General features: G+C 42.2%; 1 protein-coding gene across 1 annotated transcript in view; it reads left to right on the plus strand.

Moving 5' to 3' along the window:
* The window catches only part of LOC101017017 (uncharacterized protein C5orf64), a gene marked incomplete at its 5' end in the record, with an annotated part of 147,664 nt that overhangs the window by 18,061 nt on the left and 113,358 nt on the right, over positions 1–16,245 (plus strand). The gene's annotated exons all lie outside the window — the stretch shown is intronic.

Here is a 16,245-nt window from a genome sequence, read left to right on the forward strand (position 1 = left end):
AATTGTTTTTTTAAACTCATTTTCTCTGGTTGAATACACAACTGTAAAAAAAAGTGGGGGTAGTGGTGGTGATGGAAATGAATAAACCCATGGAAACAGTGAGACATCTACAGAGACAAAATTAGGAAGGAAGGAAACAAAAGCAATTTCAGTATCTCTGTGCAAGGCCTGCATACCTTTCCTTGCCAATACCCCTGGATCAGACTTGTCTCATGAGGTAGCAGGTGTTTCCTTGACTCACACAGAAAACAAGCCCTTGGGCTTCTTGTGCTGTTAGGGCGAGTTACATTCAGCACATGAGCACTGGGCCCTGCTCTGCCTGTCTATCCTTCCCAGAAGAGACACAAATGATCAAGTAGTTGAGAAAACAGTTCAAGAGGAGCCTTTGTCTCTTTTCTTTTCTTTTCTTTTTTTGAGACAGAGTCTTGCTCTGTTGCCCAGTCTGTAGTGCAGTGGCATGATCTCGGCTCACTGCAACCTCCGCCTCCTGGGTTCACATGATTCTCCTGCCCCAGCCTCCTGAGTAGCTGGGATTACAGGTGCCCACCACCACACCTAGCTAATTTTTGTATTTTTAATAGAGATGGGGTTTCACCGTGTTAGCCAGGATTGTTTCAATCTCCTGACCTCGTGATCCACCCGCCTTGGCCTCACAAAGTGCTGGGATTACAGGCTTGAGTCACCGCACCTGGCCCTGAGGCTTGAGTCACCGCACCTGGCCCTGTGTCTTTTATTAATTTGAGCCAACTTAAAGTAAAAACACTTCTTAACATTGTAAAGTAGGGCTATGCCCCATCCACTGAATTTTTGTAAAAAAGTCAAATAGGGATAGAAAGCAAGCAGCCAGATAGAATATCATGCCCCAAAACGCCATTTACCTTGGTAGAATGTTACCACTTTAACACATAGAAACCTTTTCACACCAGTTAACAAATAGCATTAAGTATGATTCAAGTCAAGATTTTAAAAACTTGGCTGATGCCTCTCATTAAGAATTGAAAACTGTATAAGACTCTTGCTCTGGGAAACTGCATTCTGACATTTTAATAGTATTGCCTTAGCAAGAGTAGAAAATCCATGAACTTAGATTCACAGAAAGTAAATCAAGAATCCATCCAAAATGGAGTGCCTCTTGCTGAGTGATGGGATAGTTTCATGTGAGATGTCAGTGCAGCTTCTACACTTGACATAAAAGTTCCCATTAAAAAAGAAACGGAACCGCTGCTCAATTTTTTTTAATCAAGCAGAGTTATCTAAAGTGCTTTTTAGAAGAGACTATTAGGACAGGGATGGAAAGTAGTCATTATGACTAATCTGCTTTAGGAGTTGGGGTAACCAGTATTACAGGAGGGACTTTCAGTGCCATGGGGACATTTTAGGCAACTCAAATTCCTTCAATTGTTTGCAGTGGTCCTCTTGAGGGGATGTAATGAGCTGACATGCACCAGAAGAGATAGAATGCACTGCCAGCTGGTAGTTTACTCTTGTACAGGAAGGCTGCTTTTCTCGTACACCATTCTTTGTTGTGTTAAAGAGAAATAAATATATAAAAGCCTAAAAGTAAGCTTTCAATTCTTTATGTCTGGCAAAATTGTCGGTACAATGTGCCTTGAAGATATATCCACAGTGCTGTCTTACAGGGTTGTTATGAAAGAATAAGCTCATACTATAATAACCACCCCATCCACTTTACAGTTTATAAAGAACTTACATATACATTTTCTCAGTTGAACCTCACAACATCAGTGGGAGGCAGGGGAGGCAGATATTATTATCTCTTGAGAGGGAGTGACCCTGCTGCTGCTGCATATGTGTGGCTTTTGGTTTAGGAAGACTAAGTTGATTGTGTTGTATTTTCAAGTATTTTATATTGTACAAAGATGTTTATTGCCGCACTGTTTATAACAAGGAAAAACTGGAACCTACTCAAATGCTTGCTAATAGGGGAATGATTAAACTGTGGTACAGGCCTAAATATGACTCTGTAGTCATTAAGAATTTTGATGAAGTATTAGAAATAAATGTATTGACATTGAAGTATATTTATTGATGAAGGAAATTGTTCACAATATTTCAGCCAATAAAGAATAGTATATGTGGCCGGGCGCGGTGGCTCACGCCTGTAATCCCAGCACTTTGGGAGGCCGAGGCGGGCGGATCCCGAGGTCAGGAGATCGAGACCATCCTGGCTAACACGGTGAAACTCCGTCTCTACTAAAAATGTAAAAAATTAGCCGGGTGAGGCAGCGGGCGCCTGTAGTCCCAGCTACTCGGGAGGCTGAGGCAGGAGAATGGCGTGAACCTGGGAGGCGGAGCTTGCAGTGAGCCGAGATCGCGCCACTGCACTCCAGCCTGGGCGACTAAGCGAGACTCTGTCTCAAAAAAAAAAAAAAAAAAAAAAAAAAAGAATAGTATATGCATTTTTTGTAATAGGAAAAAATGCACATGGTAAAATAGCAGTTATCTTTGTGTGCTGTGAATATGTATGATACTTGTTTTCTTTTTCATGTTCATCTATCAATTCTAATTTTAGTGTCAATAAATATTTAAAATGTACTATCTGACATTTTCAACGAGAAAAACTTTTACAATGATAGCTAATGGAAAATATATGGCTCCACCTCTGGGCCTCATGGGTAAAGTGATCCTGGGCATGTAGATGTGTCAGCCATGGTCATGGCAGGGCCCTGAGTTCAACCAGATGGCACAAATGGAGTGTGGATCAGGTGTGGCTTACAGTGCTGTGCAAAGGCATAAGGAGCAAACAAGGGTGACAAGTCACCAGACACCAGCAACACTGGGAAGCCACGATCACTCCTAGGGCCAGAAGGACAACAGGAGGAAATAGAGTTACCAGAGCCCTGGGGGCAGGAGTTGCGAAGGAACTCCCCTCATTCCATGGGAGCTGCAACAGCAAAGCATCGCAGATTTTGTCAGACACCAGTGAGGCCGGGAAGAAGTGCCCTGACCTCTTTCCTCCTGCATTTTCTGCTGGTGCCTTCTGCTGACCAAGCCCTATGGGAAGCCAGCTGGCAGGAGATTCCTAGAGTCAGCCTCCTGGTGCATAGAAAGGGGCAAAGCAGGGCAAAAAATGGGTCTGGCCATGGGGCCTGTGCAGCAAACACAATGAGCAGAATGTCAGTCCCCGGGAGAAAAGGGGTATTTCTTAAGAAGCTGAAACAGAAAGGAAGAGCCTGTTGGGGCAGGATGGCCTGAGTAATTTGATTTTTTTTGCCTGTGCTCAGAGCTTCAGACATGTGGGGATGGGATCACAGATCACCTAATGCAAACTGAGAGCAAAATTTCTTCATGGAATTTTATTCAGAGATAAAATTGTGTACTTTTAGACCCCAATATTATCATCCTTGCTGCTTGAAGAGAAGAGGGGACTGCCCGGGAAAGGAAGACCCAAGTCATCTCCGATGTACCTCACTGCTTCCTGCTGTCCCATCTTTATTCCCATGCTGTCTTTCACTTCAGTGTCTTCGTCACCAGCCCCACATGACAGCTTAACAAGAGGTAGCATGCATCTAGTGAGCACTTGCTTAGAGTAAGCGGTGGGGGGAGGCACTGTTTGTGGTAGGCACGCAACATGATTAACTCATTTAATTCTCACAACAACCCTATGAAGAAAGTGACATTGTTCCCCAATCTACTGAGCAGCTAAGAACATTGAAAATGGAGCCAGGCTGCTTAGATCTGAATGCTGCCTCTGCCGTTTCCCAGCTATGTGACTCAGTTTTCTCATCTGTAAATGGGGATAATAATAGTGTCTACCTACTGGGATGTTTGTGAGGATTAGTTGGAGAAATATGAGTAAAGTGTTCTGAACTGGGCTTCATGTAGCAAGCCTGTCTCCAGTTCCCACATAAGGAAACTGAGGTACAGAGATGTTAAGGTACTTGCCTCAAATCACAGAGTTGATAAACAGCAGACCTGGACTCTGACCAGGAAGTGGGGGTCCTCCATGCAGGCTCTGAATCACTATCCAGTATTGCATAAAAGGGCCGTCCTCATTCCCTCCCTGCTACTTTGAGCAGAGAGAATGGGATCACCCTCTCTAACTGCTGAAATGAGTCTCTCACATTTTGGAACACACTCTCCACTGCCCAGATGAAGATCTGCAGAAATCTCATCCATGCTTCACACTGTACTCCTCCAGGGTCACTTCCCACTCGCTGCAGGCAGAATGAAGAGTGCAGATCCCCAGCAATGGTCAGCAGCAGATGGGGGCAGGGGTGTAGTGGCTTTTTTGTCTTATCTTCCTTGGGATCAGACAGAATGGAGACTGGAGTTGTGAGGTTTTCAAGGCCTAGGTCAGCAGGTGGGTCCTTAGTTTCCAAAATATACACCACGGAGAGTCATGACTAAAGCATACTCCAGTTCAGCTATCTGCTCTGGGCCAAAATAGGGGATGGGGCAGCCTCTTTCCTTGCATGGAGGATGCCAAGCATGTCACCATCATCAATTAATCCCCTAACCTATGTAGGGTAAGGAGCAGTCACCTGGGTAAAATAATGAGGAAAAACCAACATGAAACATTGAGGTAACTGACAGAACTCAGATGGAAATTCAAGAATTCTTTAAGCCTGGGCCACAGCATGATCTCTCGTGCTCTTTATTTCATTTCTTGGAAACTAGCTTACCTGTATTTCTTTCTTGCCTTCCTCTTAGCCAGGGGCTTTATAACAAGATTTTTTGTCAGTCTCATCTTTCATTTCTGAGTGAAATATGGTCAATTTCTAATGACAACAGAACACACCGAAAGCTGTATCACCAGTGAGTCAAAAGTCCCCAATATAATGTCCATGACTTATTGAAAACACAACAATCAAGAGGCCATTCAACAAATCTCTTTTCCTTCCATTCTTTTCTTCTTTCTTTTTTTCTGGCCTGGTATTCAATGTACATTGAAATAATATGAATGCAACAAGATGTCCTCAATTTCACAGGTGCCTAGTGACCAAAGTCAAAAGAGATTGCCTAGTGTTCATAGAAAACAGAAACTCTTCCAAAAACTTCATGTACAAGTGAAAAGTGTATAATGTAAGTTTGCAAAATGTTGGTTGGTGCTTCATTTTCTCATTTTACTCATCTTTATAAAGTTGCTGTTAGGAAAGGAGTCATTTAGTCAATTATGATAGTTTTTCACTGAAACTGAACTGGGTCACACATACTGCTGAGTGGTGCCCTGGCTGAAGCCTGACATCTGGACTGTTGAGTGTAGGAGGCAATACAGAAGAGGCTCTGTAGACAGTTTCCTTATCTGTCAAATGAAAGAGTTAGGCTAACCTTAAATAATATCTACGGTTTCTTTCAACCAAAAAACCATATGGTTTTCTCCCTAGCTCTGGACCTGAGCTATGTTCTGAGTTTTTAATTAATTCAGAAAATGCTCTTAGCTTTGAACCAAATGTAGGGGCGTCAAGATGTGAGTAGCAGAGATGGGAGTGTAGGTGGATTCTGGGCCTCTGCTGCCCATAGGAGGATTTTCCGGTGATTAGAAAATGTGCCCCCAGTCAGGCAACAGAAGGAAATAAAGGGTATTCAAATAGGAAGAGAGAAAGTCAAATTGTCTCAGTTTGCAAATGACATGATCCTGTATCTAGAAAACCCCCTTGTCTCAGCCCAAAAGCTTCTTAAGCTGATAAGCAACTTCGGAAAGTCTCAGGATACAAAATCAATGGCAAAAATCACAAGCATTCCTATACACTAACAACAGACAAGCAGTGAGCCAAATCATGAGTGAACTCCCATTCACAATTGCTACAAAGAGAATAAAATACCTAGGAATAGAGCTAACAAGGGAAATGAAGGACCTCTTCAAGGAGGACTACAAACCACTACTCAAGGAAATCTGAGAGGACACAAACAAATGGAAAAACATTCCATGCTCATGGATAGGAAGTATCAATATTGTGAAAATGGCCATACTGCCCACAGTATTTTATAGATTCAATGCTATTCCCATTAAACTACCATTGACATTCTTCACAGAATTAGAAAAAAACTGTTTTAAATTTCATATAGAACAACAACAAAAAAGCCTGAATAGCCAAGACAATCCTAACCAAAAAGCACAAAGTTGGAGGCATCATGCTACCCAATTGCAAACTATCCTACAAGGCTACAGTAACTAAAACAGCATGGTACTGGTACAAAAACAGACACATAAACCAATGGAACAGAATAGAGAACTTAGAAATAAGACCACACATCTACAGCCATCTGATGTTTGGCAAACCTGACAAAAACAACCAATGGGGAAAGGATTCCCTATTTAATAAATGGTGCTGGGAGAAATGGCTAGCCACATGCAGAAAATTGAAACTGGACCCCTTCCTTACATCTTATACAAAAATTAACTCAACGTGAATTATAACTTAAATGTAAAACCCAAAAATGTAAGAACCCTAGAAGAAAATCTAGGCAACACCATTCAGGATATAGGCACGGGCAAAGATTTCACGACAAAAACGTCAAAAACAATTGCAACAAAAGCAAAAATTGACAAATGGGACCTAATTAAACTAAAGAGCTTCTGCACAGCAAAAGAGACTATCATCAGAGTGAACAGACAACCTACAGAATGGGAGAAAATTTTTGCAGTCTACCAATTTGACAAGTTCTAATATTCAGAATTTACAAGGAACTTAAGCAAATTTACAAGAAAAAAGCAAACAGCCCCATTAAAAAGTGAGCAAAGGACACGAACAGACACTTCTCAAAGGAAGACATTATTTGGCCAACAAACATATGAAAAAAAGCTCAACATCACTAATCACTAGAGAAATGCAAATCAAAACCATAGTGAGATACCATCTCATGCCAGTCAGAATGGTGATTATTAAAAAGTCAAGAAACAGCAGATGCTGGTGAGGCTGTGGAGAAATAAGAACACTTTTACATTGTTGGTGGGAATGTAAATTAGTTCAACTATCCTGGAAGACGGTGTGGCGATTCCTCAAAGACCTGGAACTAGAAATACCATTACTGGGTATATACACAAAGGAATATAAATCATTCTTTTATTATTATTATTATACTTTAAGTTCTAGGGACATGTGCACAACGTTTTGTTTGTTATATATGTATCCATGTGCTGTGTTGGTTTGCTGCACGCATTAACTCGTCATTTACATTAGGTATTTCTCCTAATGCTATTCTTTCCCCATCCCCTACCCCATGACAGGCCCCGGTGTGTGATGTTCCCTGCCCTGTGTCCAAGTGTTCTCATTGTTCAGTTCCCACCTATGAGTGAGAACATGCAGCGTTTGGTTTTCTGTCCTTGCGATATTTTGCTCAGAATGATGGTTTCCAGCTTCATCAATGTCGCTACAAAGGACATGAACTCATTCTCAAAGGAATATAAATCATTCTATTATAAAGATACATGCATGCATATGTTTATTGCAGCACTATTCACAATAGCAAAGGCATGGAATCAACCCAAATGCCCATCAATGATAGACTGGATAAAGAAAATGTAGTACATATACACCATGGAATACTAGGCAGCCATAAAAAGGAATGAGATTATGTCTTCTGCAGGAACATGGATTGAGCTGAAGCCATTATCCTCAGCAAACTAACACAGAAACAGAAAACCAAACACTGTAGGTTCTCATTTACATGTGGGAGCTGAACAATGTGAACATATAGACACAGGGAGGTGAACAACACATACTGGGGCCTGTGGGGTGCAGGCAGGGGGAGGGAGAGTATCAGGATAAATAGCTAATGCATGTTGGGCTTAATACCTAGGTGATGGGTTGGTGGGTGTAGCAAACCACCATGACACAGGTTTACCTATGTAACAATCCTGCATATCCTGTGCATGTATCCCAGAACTTAAAATAATTAAAAAAGAAAAGAAAAGGAAAGAAAAGAAAAGAAAATACACCCACCTTGGGTGGAAGTGCCTCTAGGGCACAGGGCTTAGTGAGCTGACAGTTCCTTTTATAAATTAGGAACAGACACCCTTCCTCTGTGTAGATGCAGCTTGTGCCAGAGTGCTCTGCTTGGTGAATGAAGCCCTCACTCACTCTTCGGCCAAGCCCACTTGGACAGGGCAGCTCTGCACAACCTACATGAAGACCAGTGGGATGGGTGCCACAGCCATGAGCAGAATCCTTTCAAAGCCTCCACAGTACCTAGGCAGGAACCTTGTTACCTAAACACATGTGCACGCACGCGCGCGCACACACACACACACACACCCCTTTGGTGCCAATATGAGTAATTTCTTGAACTATAACACACAGACCTCTCACTTTATAGAAAAAGCATGCTTTATGAATAAGCACAAGAGAGACAGTGTCTTCTTAGCCTTAATTTTCCAGAAAGCAGAGCCTGGTAAAAGTGCATGAATGCACGTGGTTTGTTTTGGGAAATAGACGCACCAGGAATGGGAGACTGAGAGATATCAAAGAGGAGGCAAGGCTGATCAAGGTGCTCCACTGAACTGGTCTCTATTGTGGTAAGTGGGCCTCCATCCTGCTTGGTTCTCTAAGGAACTATAGAGATTATATCTCAGGACTGTCCTCTCAAAGAACAGAAGAGAGGAACATTTCCTGGCTTCTGGCATCTGTTGGTCAAGGGTTTCCCCTGGAATGCTAACTCCTCAAATATCCTGTGCAAACATGTCGGAATGTAAGTTGGTGGTGGTGCTAGCAGAGTCATTGGGGCAAGGAAGGCAACCCCTTGTCCAGATACGTGTCCATTCTGGTAAGAATGAATCACTGATCCTTCCAGTGTAGAAGGCATCTGATGTAAAAAGCCTATCACCAAGTGATTGGCTGGTCTTCTTCAAGACGTGTACCACATGGAGTGATGGAGTGTTTCACATCAGTCTCTCTGGTGAAAATCACATATTCAGGACAGCAGTTGCTAGACTGGTCTTGGTGAGATGGCACTAATGCCATTGGGGCCATGCAGAGCCTCTATCCCTGTCCCATGTTCCCTCTGTCATGCAGTGGCTAAGGAGAGAGGCTGGCTGATATCCTCATGACATCCTGTCACCTTGTTGTTTAGTGCCTCACTTGCAGAGGAGGTTCTCTGGTGGGCCTTGATGTGAGAGAGAAATCTACATGCTATGTGTCCAGTACTATAGATCCATCTGCTTTGAGGCTTCTGACCCAACCAGCAAGCCATTCGCCACTGCCAGTGGGTTCAGATACAACCTTCACTCAGACCACTTCTCCCACCCTACAAAGAGAATGAGCAAGTGCATTGTTCTAGGCTCTGCTTACTGGGAGGGGTAACTTTCCCTGTCCTCAGGACCACCCCTCCACAGGACTCTAGCCTGGTGGTAGTCCATTTTTCACTACCACCAGCCTGTTAAGGCAGCCCATCTATGAACTCAGTTCAAGTTTTTGTCCTCATTGGTTGGTTATAGGGAATTACAAGACTTTAGGGCCCGGCGTGGTGGCTCACGCCTGTAATCCCAGCTCTTTGGGAGGCCAAAGTGGGCAGATCACCTGAAGTCAGGAGTTTGAGACCAACCTGGCCAACATGGCAAAATCCTGTCTCTACTAAGAAAACAAACATGAGGCGGGCACAGTGGCCTGCGCCTGTAATCCCAGCTACTCATGAGGTTGAGGCACAAGAGTCGCTTGAACCCAGGAGGCAGAGGTTGCAGTGAGCCGAGATTGCACCACTGCACTCCAGCCTGGGTGACGGAGGAACACTTTGTCTCAAAAAAAAAAAAAAAACCAAAAAACCAAAGAAATAAAAAAAGACTTTAGATGTGAACTGAACAAGAGAGGTAGGTAACAGAAATCTAGGGCAGATGGAATTGACTTGCGCCCTCTGGATCTCTTCTGGCCCATTTCGTTGTATGATGGATTACTGCTGTGCCTGCCTGACATTGTGACCAACATTGTGGATCTGAAAATACTCAGCTGAACAGGGGTAGCTCTGGCTGCATGGTCACATGATGTCCCATGTGCAGAAGATTCATCTCTGTCAGAGCTCAGAATGGAGCTAGTTTTCAAATGGTTTGTACTTTTCTGTTGGAGAAAGAAGGCCTAGTTCCAGAACCATAGGATCTGTGCTGCAACTCTCTTTTCTGAACTTGTCAGAGACTCCATACACATAACATCTTTATTTGCAATAAGTAGCACCATTAAATCTGCTGGCTATCTAGCATGAGTGTCAGGGCCACTTGTATCATAGCCTGGATCTGCTGCAGATCTTACTCTGACATTCAAAACTGGCAGCCTTGCAAGTTACCCAAAAAATGAGTTACAGCAATATTCCCAAGAGAAGTATTTGCTATCTCTGACTTCTAAATATTTTAAGTGGCTTTAAAACATCTCAAAATTATTTGATATTCTTTCTGTCAAGAGATGGGGTCTATGTCATATCCCCTGGAATCTGGCTAGGCTTCTTACTGGTTCAACTGATAGAGAATGGTGAAAGCTACTATGCTATATAACTTTAGTATACTACAGTATATACTTTTGTGTGTGTATATATAAAATATATATGTATATTATACACACACACACAAAATACATATAGTGCAGTACTGTACTATATGACTCCTGAGGCTAGATCATAAAAGACCAGGTCACTTCTTTCTTGTTCAGTAGGATCCTTCCTCTTCCAACTACTTGCAAACTGCTGTATTGTGAAGAGTCTAAGCCACATGGAGAGGGAATACGTTGGAGTTCCATTCGATGGTCCTCAATGAGCCCAGCCTTCAAGTGACACAGCTTAGGCATTAGAAATGTAAATGAAGATGACTCCAGAAGATTTCAGCCCAGTTTGTGTCACCCCTCAGCCCTGAGTTTTTCCAACTTAGGTTATAGCCAGCCTTTCTCAACTAGAGTATTTTTTATCTGAGTTGCAGAAGACAGAAAATGGTTTGAATGACTATTTTCTCAGTTCTACCAAGTATGGCACGTCACTATATCATTCTAAATACCTAGGAGAGAAATTAGTTCATTTCACATAAATGGATGCTTTAAGGGATTACAGCTGAATTCTATTATGGATGCCCAGTTTAGCAAAGCTGGCAGAAATCTAAAAGTAGAGACAAGACATTCCTGCTGTTCTCTGTCCAAATTCCTGACCCACAGAATCCATGAGTTTAGCCGTATTGTGGTGTTTTACATCAGTAAGTTTTGGGGTGGTTTGTTACGTAGCAATAGAAAGCCAGAATAAGGTACAAGATCTAACATCTTGTGCTTTACCTCAAAGACTCTGTGCGAGCGTGCCTCAAATTATTGGATTCCTAAAAATGTCACTGATGGGCAGGTTGGGGAATCTTTGTGGAGTTTCATTCTCACCCCCGACACTCAAGTTGGTACTTCTGTTTAGCAGGTTAAATCTGCATAATGCCATCAAGATAGTGTGCCAGTATAGTCCATATGCCTCTGGAATATTAAGACAATTAAGATCTCTGCAGACTATTTTGTGACATTGCACAAGAGGCTTCACATAGCCTTAGGCAAGACTATCAATGTGTACTGATGTCCTTCTCATTTAGAGGAGACCTGCTTTAGATCCCGTTTATTGATGAGGATTGAAAAGAACATATTCACCAGATCAATAGCAACATACTGAGTGCCAGAGGCTCTATTGGTCTGTTTAGTAAAGATATCCCATCTGGCTCAGCAGCTGAGGTTGGAGCTACCATTTGATTAAGTTTAGGGTAGTCCACTGTCATCCACCATGATCTGTCAGTTTAGTTTTCCAAGCACCATTCAGGTGAATTATATATAGAGATGCTGGAGAATATCATCCAGTGGAAATGGTGGTACCAATTCTCTTTGCTGGTGGCACTAATTTTCTTTTGAAATAGTGCTGACTTGGGTACAGCCTCCTGGCTGGTGGGGTTGTGCTGGATAGTTTCAGAGACTTCCACGTGTCCCTTCCTACCCTAATGGCTTTTACTCAATAGGCTAGGGAACCTGTGGGAGGATTCTGCTGCTACTTTGTTTATCCATCCAAATTATGCTCTTGGACATTGGGGAAATAACCACAGGTTGAGTTCATGGGTCCATTGGATCCACTTTGAAGTGTGCTTGTGGCAGCTCTCCTTTTAATTTTTTTCTAATTCTACAAGTCAAATACCACTGTAGTTGGCCATTCATCTGTCTCACCGGTGGGAATACCTTAGTCTCTTAGCCACTGCCACAGGTGCCTGAGAGCTGAGGCATCTTCCAATCTTCCTGTCCATTATAGTAATCATATATACCTATACTTTGCTACTGTCACTTAAGAATTGCTGCCTGGCCCCTGACATTCCAGAATCCTGTTATCTTGAATGATGCTAAGAAGTCCAGTGTTGTAGCAGCATCTCAAACTATCAACCCCAGTTTATGAGGGACAGACACCATTGGCACTTCTCAAAATAAGCCAGTACTTTCTTCAGCAGTGCATTTCTTGTTGCTTTAGTCAAAGGAACACCCTCTGGGACTTTCTGAGGAATACAGACAGATGAAGGATTCTCTGATCTCACTAATAAATCCATTTTAACATTCCTACCTCCTTCTGACCCTTCCTTGATACTCCACCAAATTTATTCTAGCAACTCTACCTTATTCACTGTAACCTATTGTGTTCAAGCTTCAAAGAGTCACCCTACCAATGTGTTAGGACTGGGTCCAGATGTTTTTGCCAGGATGTTAAATTCTGAGTCATGGAAGAAGACTTGCATATCAATTAATTCTTCCTATCCACCTTTATATTCAGGATTTCCTCATCCAACTCTCTCAAGATGTATTCCCACGTGTTTTCCTGGATTCTGCCAGTGCCTGTTTGCTAGGTCGTGCAAGGTATAGAAGGAACAGGCATTGTATTTCCTGGATCAGGCTGTGCTGAGACATGACTCCAGCTACTGGTTATGAGAAAAGGGCAAAGTCAGAGTTTGAGGATGAGCATTGTCCTGCAAAGCACTTGCCTCAGCTGAGGCCTTTGCTGCATTCCTGCATAAAGGTGGGCTGTTTAGAAACAGGGAGATGTTTTTTTCCTTTGAGTCCAGAGTGTTCATAAAGCTGGAGATTTACTATTTGCAGGCTTGTTTACCCAAATGTTCTTATCCCAGGTCTCAGGATCCTATTCCTTTCATATTAGGAGTTTTGACTTTGCAAAGAACATCTGTTGAGGCCATGCATTCAATTGTCTTTGTAATCCTGCATGCCTTAAAAGTGAATTCTAGCCTTGATTTTCAGCAGAGTCCATCCTGCAACTGCAGAATTTAAGGATATGTTAGGACATTGCCAATCAGGTGTGATTATCTGGTGGTTAGTAGACATAAGCTTGTTTGTGACAAATCATATTTTCCAAAGATGAATGCAACAGTATCTTTCATTCCACATAGGACACGTACTTATCACTCTCCCATTATGAGATAGAATCTTGCTCTTGCACTCCCCTAAATATGCTGAGCACTGTGACTGCTTTGATGAAAAGAACAAAGTAGAAATGATATAGTGCCAATTCTGAGTATAGCCATCCTAGTTCTTCTACTTCCTGCCTCTTAGAATGTCTGCTTGGGGGAAACCAGCCACCATGTTCAAAGTGTGACTACCCTGAGCCCTCTATGCTGTGAGAGCCCCAGATGAGTTTGCAGCTGACAGCCAGCATCAATGCTGGCCATGTGAGTGAGCCATCTTGAACTTCAAGCCCAGAGAAGCCTTATGTGGTCTCCAGACCCAGCTACCATGTGTCTAGAACCACATGAGATACCCTGAGTGAGAACCAACCAACTCAACTGAGTTAGCTTGCCATATCATAAGAGAAAATAATACATTGTTTTGAGCCCTAAGTTTTGGGGTAGTTTGTTACAGAGCAGTAGATAACCAGAATAGCTTATAAAGCCATTAACAAAAGCCAGCCAAGTCCCAATTCCTATAACTATCACTGTGCCACACTGCTTAATTGGCATAGGTGCCACCTTCCACCTGCTCTTCCTTCCAGTACTCTCTGGTGCAAGGCTTCTTTGTGCCACCCCACTTATGACCAGAAATGGGCTCCTTCTTCCTGTCATACTGGTGAATGGTCCATCTTGAGCATTTGACCCTGAGCATCTGATTTCTAGAGCCACTTCTAATGCCCACTAGCCATCTGATACCAACTGTCTTAGCCTGCATTTCTCAAGAAAATGAAGCCCAAGACAAGGCTTTACATGCCAAGGCCAAGGTATTTATTTATTTATTTATTTATTTTTTCTGAAGTTGAAGCTCATCAAACTATATACTTATAATGGATGCATTTTATTATATGTAAATTATACCTTAATAAAACTGATCTTAAAATAACTGTTTTAGAGTCAAGACTTCCCTGAGTGCAAATCCCAACTTTGTCACTTATTAGTTGTGTGACCTTGGGTAAGCCATTTAACTTCTACAAGCTACTTCTCTGTGATATGGATAATAATAGTGCTTATCATATAAGGTGCTTGTTAAAAATTTAGACAGTAAATAAATATAAAGTGCTTAGCCCAGGTCTGAAGCACAGTTAGCACTCAATTAACATTATCTGTTATTATTACCATTGCTACTATTAATAGTACTTTAGTATGTGATCAAAGTGAATTAACAGTAGTGTATACGGCTTTCATTCTATCATGTGACTGTGATCAGATTCAAGAGATCTGTTTATTGTCTTCATCACATCTGAAATTGAAGAGTTCTTCCTGGACTGGAGGAGATGGAAAACTGAAATGTCACTTTCTTGTGCGGTTCTTGATACTAACTGATAATAGCGTGAATGCGTAGAGAGAGCACATATTTGGAAACAGATAACCGCAGGTCCTAATCTCCGACCCTTATTGACTGTGTGAACTTAAGCAAGTTGCTTAACCTTTCAGAATCTTTGTTCTTTTAAATAAGAGAATAGAGTACCGAACTGACAGGATTGTTGTGAGGGCTTAATGAGAGAATATATATGTGGTAGCCATTTTCCAAAGAAAGCAGCTGTTCTCCAATAATGGCTACCCAGAAAGCTTTACCTCCTGGTATTCACACCCAAGAACAAATATGCTGCCACAGACCCACACAGAGAAGTCATTCCCAAAATTTTAAGTAACTGATAACACAGTTTAGCCTAGGAGGAAGTAATCTCCTCCTACATTGAAATGATACTGCCTGTCTTTGCAGCTAGGTCTTAACAAGCATTGAAGTTCTCTGCCTTGGTTTCCAGGACCTTGGTAAAGAATCCCAAAGTAAGCACTTGAAGAGGCCATGTGGAGACACAGTGAGGACAGCCAGACCCAAACTGTTCAAACTACCCCAGCTCAGATATCAGGTACATGAGTGAAGGACTTGCTCTAGAAAAAACCACGTGGAGAAGAACAGAGGACCCAGACAGTGGCCTTTTGTTTTGTGTGGTGAATACCCATCTTCAGCTATTTGAGCCATCCCAGCTGAGGCCACAGACTTTGTGGGACAGAGAAAAACAGTCCCTACTTGTGCCCTGACTAAATTTTAGACTTTCAGAGTCATAAGCATAATACAATAATTGTTGTTTTATACCCCCATATTTTGGGGTGGTTTGTTACACACCAATAGATACCTGCGATAGTATGCATTTGAAGCTCTTGGCACATAATCAATTAGTTCCCAGCACAGAGTATAGCATTTTAAGAATTCCCTTTTAAGTAAGCAGCCAAAGTGTTTCTTTGTATAGGATTTAGAGGTTGCCATGTTTTGTACCAACTGTCTAGGCTTAGACCACGCATTGCACCTGACCCTCAGAAGGTTGGCCTGCATCCTAGGAGATGGCCTCGTTAGGAGCTTTGGGAGAAAGTTATGGGCCAGAGGCTGGGAAGCAATGAAAACTTTAAGAAGGAGAAACCATGAGGAAGAAGAGGAGCTAACAAGATCACTTTCCAGTTCTCTGTGAACTGGGAGTCTGGGTGTGACAGGTGTTGTAATTTGAATGATGTTCTAGCATTCTGTCTTTCTTCCCTGTGAACACCAGCAGTACCCATGAACTGGAACATCCTGAATAAATAGTTCTTCCATCTTCATCCTATCTGTGTATTTTCCATTTTTTGCTTAAGTTATTATTAAAGTTCACTTTATTACCTTTAAAATCATCTTTAAATGAGGTTACTCCTAGGCTAAAATGTATCATCAGTTGTTTAAAATTTTGGGAATGGCTTCTCTCTGTTGGTATCTGGCAGCATATTTGTTCTTTCTTGCAGTAATTTCAGTGTTCTATGGTCTGATCAGCTGCATGTGTATCCTACGTTGTTCTGTGTCGATACTCCAATAATTAAAACAAGATTTG

The sequence above is a fragment of the Papio anubis genome, chromosome 5 (assembly GCF_008728515.1).
Source record: "Papio anubis isolate 15944 chromosome 5, Panubis1.0, whole genome shotgun sequence".
NCBI classification, from domain to species: Eukaryota; Metazoa; Chordata; class Mammalia; order Primates; family Cercopithecidae; genus Papio; species Papio anubis.